The sequence below is a fragment of the Myotis daubentonii genome, chromosome 3, assembly GCF_963259705.1.
Source record: "Myotis daubentonii chromosome 3, mMyoDau2.1, whole genome shotgun sequence".
In the NCBI taxonomy this organism is placed as follows: domain Eukaryota; kingdom Metazoa; phylum Chordata; class Mammalia; order Chiroptera; family Vespertilionidae; genus Myotis; species Myotis daubentonii.
The window spans coordinates 214,751,560-214,757,392 of NC_081842.1; the positions used below are offsets into that span (position 1 = coordinate 214,751,560).

Below are 5,833 nucleotides of genomic sequence, written 5' to 3' on the forward strand. Positions count from 1 at the left end.
TGACCTCCTGGTTCATAGGTTGACGCTTAACCACTGAACCACACTAGCTGGGAGAGGCTTGATTGTAACAGCTGTGGAGAGCCAGCCTTTCTCCACTTCTGAAATGAACACGGAAGACTTGCTACTGGTGGCCATCCTACGACTAAGGGGAACCTGACTCAGGACACGTGACCAGCAGAGCAGAGGGGCGGAAGGAACCGGGGTCCCTGCTGACACGGTTGATTCTCTGCACCCGAGAACCCTGAGTCCTGCCTGCCCTCTGTCTCCGCTGCTGGCAAAGGTCCCTACTGTTGAAATCACTGGGAGTGAGCTTCCTGCTGCTCCCGGTGGAAAACACTGACAGAGACAGTAAAATCAGGGCACTCCTGTCCCCTTATTTGCCTTTTCCAGCTGGTCTGAGGGCACAAGACAAGCTAATTGTGGTTCGGATCTGAGCATGTTTACTTGCTGAGGGCACTTAACAAGTGTCAAATAAAATGCTTGTACTTCCTGAGCACTCTTCTTGCAACAAGAACAGTGGGGCTGGAAGCTCGGGTCTGTCTGGTGACACGGTACTTTTAGCTGCACTATCATTTAGCCCATTAATTCCTGGACCCCAAGAATCTGCCTTGAAGAAGGTAAGTTAGGGCTGCGCTTCCATGAATTTGGACAAAGACCACGGGGCGCCTCAGCCCTGCTCTTCTGTACTGCGCGGCAGAGAGAGAAATCTGAGGGCTTTCCTCATGCTCCGCTGACTCCCCATGAAGCTGTTTTTCCTGAGGTCCTGAGGCAGATGGAATAGGGTCGAATGATTCTTTAAAAAACACCTCCTTTTTCTCCTGGCACTTGCGCACGCGCACACACAGAAATTTTCTAACTATGTGTACTGAGACAGGTTAACTAGACTTATTACGGTGACCACTATGCACTATCCAAGTAACAATCATTAGGTTGTCCACCTGAAACTAATATGGTATGGGCCAATTATACCTTAAAAAATCAAGATAAACTCTGAAAACAAGACACCCTCCTCCCTTCCTTGACTGTCCTGGGCTTCCTGGTTCCCCCTGCTGGTCTGTAGTGCAATTGTTTTCACATATAAATGAGACTCGGGCGTGCCTCACATGGATGTAGTTGTAGATGAAATTATGCACCTGAGATTCGCTTTCAAAGATCCCAGAAAAATGAGGGTGTGGATGCAGCGAGATTGGCAGAGCGTTATGATGGAAGCTGGTGAGGACTCCAGAGGGGTTCCTTCTACTATTACCACTAGTTTCGCTCATGCTCTAGTTTTTGCTTAATTTTTGAAAATGTCATTTTTTGCACGTTCCCCATCGGTCTGGACGCCTTGAGTTGCTCCCCCTGGAACGGCCTCGGGCCTGGTTTCCTGTCCTGCAGGGCCCGGGGGTGCTCGTTTCTAGGAAACTGTCAGGACTGGTCCTGGGGAGTCCCTTGCTGATGCTAAAACTGGGCGTTTTTCCTCCCCACCTGGCTGTGGGCAACCTGTGCTCCCTGGGCACTTAGCGCCATGACAGGGATCCAGGACGGACGTCCGGTTCCCGCAGAAGCGAAGGCGCAGGTGGCAGCTCGGCGCGGTGAGAACCAGTGGGAGCGCCAACCCTCCATCGGGTCGACATCATTTCAGAGCTGGAAGGGGCGCCGAGGTCATTGTGTTATTCTAGAGTAGCGGTTCTCAACCTGTGGGTCGCGACCCCTTTGGCGATCGAACGACCCTTTCACAGGGGTTGCCTAAGACCATCCTGCATATCAGATATTTATATTACGATTCATAACATTAGCAACATGACAGTTATGAAGTAGCAATGAAAATAATTTTATGGTTGGGTCACAACGTGAGGAACTGTATTTAAAGGGCCAGAAGGTTGAGAACCACTGATCTAGAGAAAGGGACAGCGCCAAGTGACTCCCTCTGCCAGCAGCTGGCGACATGCCTGGCGCTGAGACCCACCCCCGGGCAGAGAAGCGCCTTCAGCTTGCAGGCACCATTCCTGCATGCTGGCCTCATGGGGCTAGCATGGGCACCTGGGCGCCTTTTCCTTCCTCCCTCCCTCCCTCCCTCCTTCCCTCCCTCCCTTCCTTCCTTCCTTCCTCCACTCATTCTGTGTGTGAACTACGGTTTATACCACCTCCTCCCTCTGGGCTTTGGCTGCCCAGTTCCAAGGCATTGCTAACACTCGGCAAGTTCAACTGGGTCCGTCTGGGTGGACTGAACCCATCAGCCATCGCCATCAGACTATTATACTGTTGAACGTTTTATCTACTTGTACTCATCCACTTAGGGTGGATGAAAATGTCAAGATTTGGCTGAAACATTCCTTGAAAAATGATACGTTATGTAAGGTGAGTGATCAAAAGCACAGGCTCGGAGACAAACTGCTCCTTCGGGCCTGTTTCCCATTGACCCCAGTCACCTCACTGCTGTTCCTGAAACCGGGCCCTCGGTAGCACATGCCCAGCACACAGCAAGTGCCAACAGCGCCCGTTCAGCGAGGTACAGCTCTCAGAGATGGCCCGGTCCACGCATCCTCACATTGGGGTGGGGGCCGCAAGGCAGGTTTTAGAGCAAGAGGCCTTCAGGAGGATGGCAAAGGAACGGATGTCCCGTGGCCCCCAGACGAAGTGTTTCACAATACAGTGACCTCTAGCTCCCAGAGAAGGGACTTGGAGGCTGGGGCGGAAGAGAGCAGCCCCGCCTGGGGGGTGCTTTCTCCTACCCAGTGCTGAGGTCCTCAAATGGGAAAAACAAGCCGCCTCTGACGCCAGGAGATGAGCCTACATATCCCTTTGGTTCAGTCCCTGCACCCTGACCACCAAGGAGAACCCTCCTCCTCCTCCTCCTTTTTTTCCTTTTCCATAATGTGGCTTTATTATTTTGCTAGAAGCATCATTTACCCCCAAATAGTTAACAGTGCAAATGCACAAAATGCAGCTCCAGCCGAGCACGTTCCTTTATGTTACCTTCAACACCCCTTCTCTTCATCTCCTTGGCGAAGGAGACTGGCCTAGGCTTTTGACATTGAACCTTGATTGCCGGGGGATGCCAAGTTCTGGAGGTTGGAAATCTGAGATGAAGGCGCCGGCGTGGTCGGGTGAGGGCCCTCGGAGGGGGTTGCAGACTGCTGGTTATATCCTCCCATGGTGGAAGGGCCCTGCTCCTCTTCTCTAGAAGTTTGCTGTTCCCGGTTGTCCACTCAACTGATAAACAACAGAAAAAAATATCTCCATGTGCGTGGTACGTTCCACTGAGTGAAGCTGATGAAGCGGCCTGGAAAGGACTTACCGCGTTTGTTTGCAGCGTGTACGCGATGCCACTCGCGGGGTAAAGGAGCACGACGTAACATCACCAGCATCGAACAAACAGAACGCCAGCTTCCCACACTGCCCAGACTCTCGCTTTACAAAAGCAAATTATGAGAAAGGCCTGGTGCAGGATCAACAATGGCACATTTTCTTCTTCCTCCTTGGAGGTCACCATAGTTGATATTTATTCCCCTGCAAAGCTCATTGTTCTAATGTCCGTTATCCAAAGAGGAAGTTCTGTCCTTGAAGACACCCAGAACTGTGCTATTATGCTGTGGCATTAGCAGCATCCTTGGTCTCGGGGGGGAAAGTCAAGCAGCTCGTTCAATGTACAAAGTTGTTGATCCATGCATAGTACAACAAAGGGCCATTTCACCATGGTCAGCTCTCCTGGGAGGGTCCCCCAGGCCTTCCCAGTGGGGCCTGAGGTCAATATACTCACAGCTGCCCAGACGGCGTGGCTCAGTGGTTGAGCGTCAACCTATGAACCAGGAGGTCATGGTTGGATTCCCGGTCAGGGCACAGGCCCGGTTGCGGGCTCAATTCCCAGTATGGGGTGTGCAGGGGGCGGCCAATCAATGATTCTCTCTTATCATTGATGTTTCTCTCTGTCCTTTCCTCTCTGAAATCAATTTAAAAATAAATACACACACACACACACACACACACAAATAGCTGAGTAGGGTATACGTACTTCTAGGTAGCGAGGCAACAGAGTATGAGAGAAATTTCTAGCATTGGAACATTTCTGCAGCTCCCATAATATTTCAGGTGAACTAACTAGTTTTCCAGGAGAAGACATCAAAGTTACGTTTTGACAGCTTCAGCTGCTTTTAGATGGCTATTTTTCAGTTCTGCTCCAACTCTTAGGTTCCGCAAAGCTAAGGAGGGAGAAGAATGACCCCATTTCTATGACCTGAGATTCTAACTTTGCATTCATTCAGCAGATAGCGAGAAAACTACTGGGTGCCAGACTTTGCCACCCTTCCTGTCTTCAAGAAGTTGACCTGTTGGCGTTAGTAATAATGTCAGGAGCTGTAGGATGCACATTTATTTACTGGCTTTATTTAACCTTTTCCTTTGTGAACTGTGGGTACAGATTTGAGTATGCAGTTGCACGGTTATGTTTTTCTTCTGCAGTTATAAATCCTTCATCTAGAGTGGTGTAGGTATGAAATATAAATTGCAAAAGCTAGATTACTGGTATTCTATTTTCATTGGAAATGTAACTTTCTATCACAGGATGATTTTCACAAACCACAACACTATAAAAAACTATTTCTGGCCTTTTTGCTTTACCAATTGGTAAAATGTCCACTACATTTTTATCAGTATCAAATCATATGGCTAGCTTGTATTTTTAACATAGAGCTATGACTTTATTACTTGGGAGTTCTGCCCTGATTAAAGTCCACACAAAGGGCCCTAGCCGGTTTGGCTCAGTGGATAGAGCGTCGGCCTGGGGACTGAAGGGTTCCAGGTTCGATTCCGGTCAAGGGCATGTACCTTGGTTGAGGGCACATCCCCAGTAGCAGGTGTGCAGGAGGCAGCTGATCGATGTTTCTCTCTCATCGATGTTTCCAACTTCTATGCTTCTCCCTTCCCCTCTGTAAAAAATCAATAAAATTATTTTTAAAAAATAATAAAAAAAAAATAAAGTCCACACAAAGGGACAAGAAGAGAAAAATGTAGATTCACAAAAGGAGATTCACCGTGGCTGCAACGAAACAGCAGGCTCTTCAGACCCTCAGCGCAGGCGGGGCTGATGGCTTCTACACCTCTCACCAGCGCCCCAACCCTGAGCTGAAACTCTGGCCACAAGCAGGGCGTTTCTCATGTGTTTAAGGTCTCCGTTTGTCTTTTGCTTATTAAGCTACCCATAAAGCTTAGAGCACTGACACTTAACCACATTCTTGAGTAAGACACTGCATTAGCGTGATGTCATCTCTGAAGTGGCTCCTGAAGATAAACGAGGGTGGGTGGCCAGGGTTAGGGCTGTGCTAGGAGAACGCGTAAGACAAGTGACGCACAGGCTCTCTCCCACCGGGGGGCATCGGAGAAACCTGCCCGCCTCTGCAAACACGCCAGGGCTTGGACCCCACTCCCTGCCTCCAAAGGCGGAGCTCCGGGCAGGTGCATCTTGGCGAAGCCTAACCAGCCCTTCTGTGGGCCCGAGGTTGCTGCCGGGCACACTCCCAGCCTGCCTGTGCACAGCTGGAGATGGCCGCTCCGGGCTGCCTTTTGCCAGATGGCGGTTTGAAGAGTGACCTCTTCGGCCCAGAATTAGGCATCCGTAAGTGTTGGTTCCTTCATAACTAACGTGAGGCCTTTCAGTGCACCTGGCCTTTCAGACTTTGCTTCTCGAGCATGAGAAAGCCAGATGTCCTTTTTGCCTTCTGATTTATAGCTAATTTGATTAAACAGTCTTCTGGTTAGAGTGCTGCTAATCTCGTTTTAAAGATAAAAGGACTTGCACATTCAAAATAAGAAAGATGGGAATACTGAAAACATTCACCTTCGCAACTTCTGGTAA

At 49.7% G+C, this 5,833-nt stretch overlaps 1 long non-coding RNA gene across 1 annotated transcript in view; it reads left to right on the top strand.

The window, feature by feature from the left end:
• Positions 1 to 5,833, top strand: part of LOC132231709 (uncharacterized) — a 319,045-nt gene that overhangs the window by 284,063 nt on the left and 29,149 nt on the right. The window lies entirely within an intron of this gene.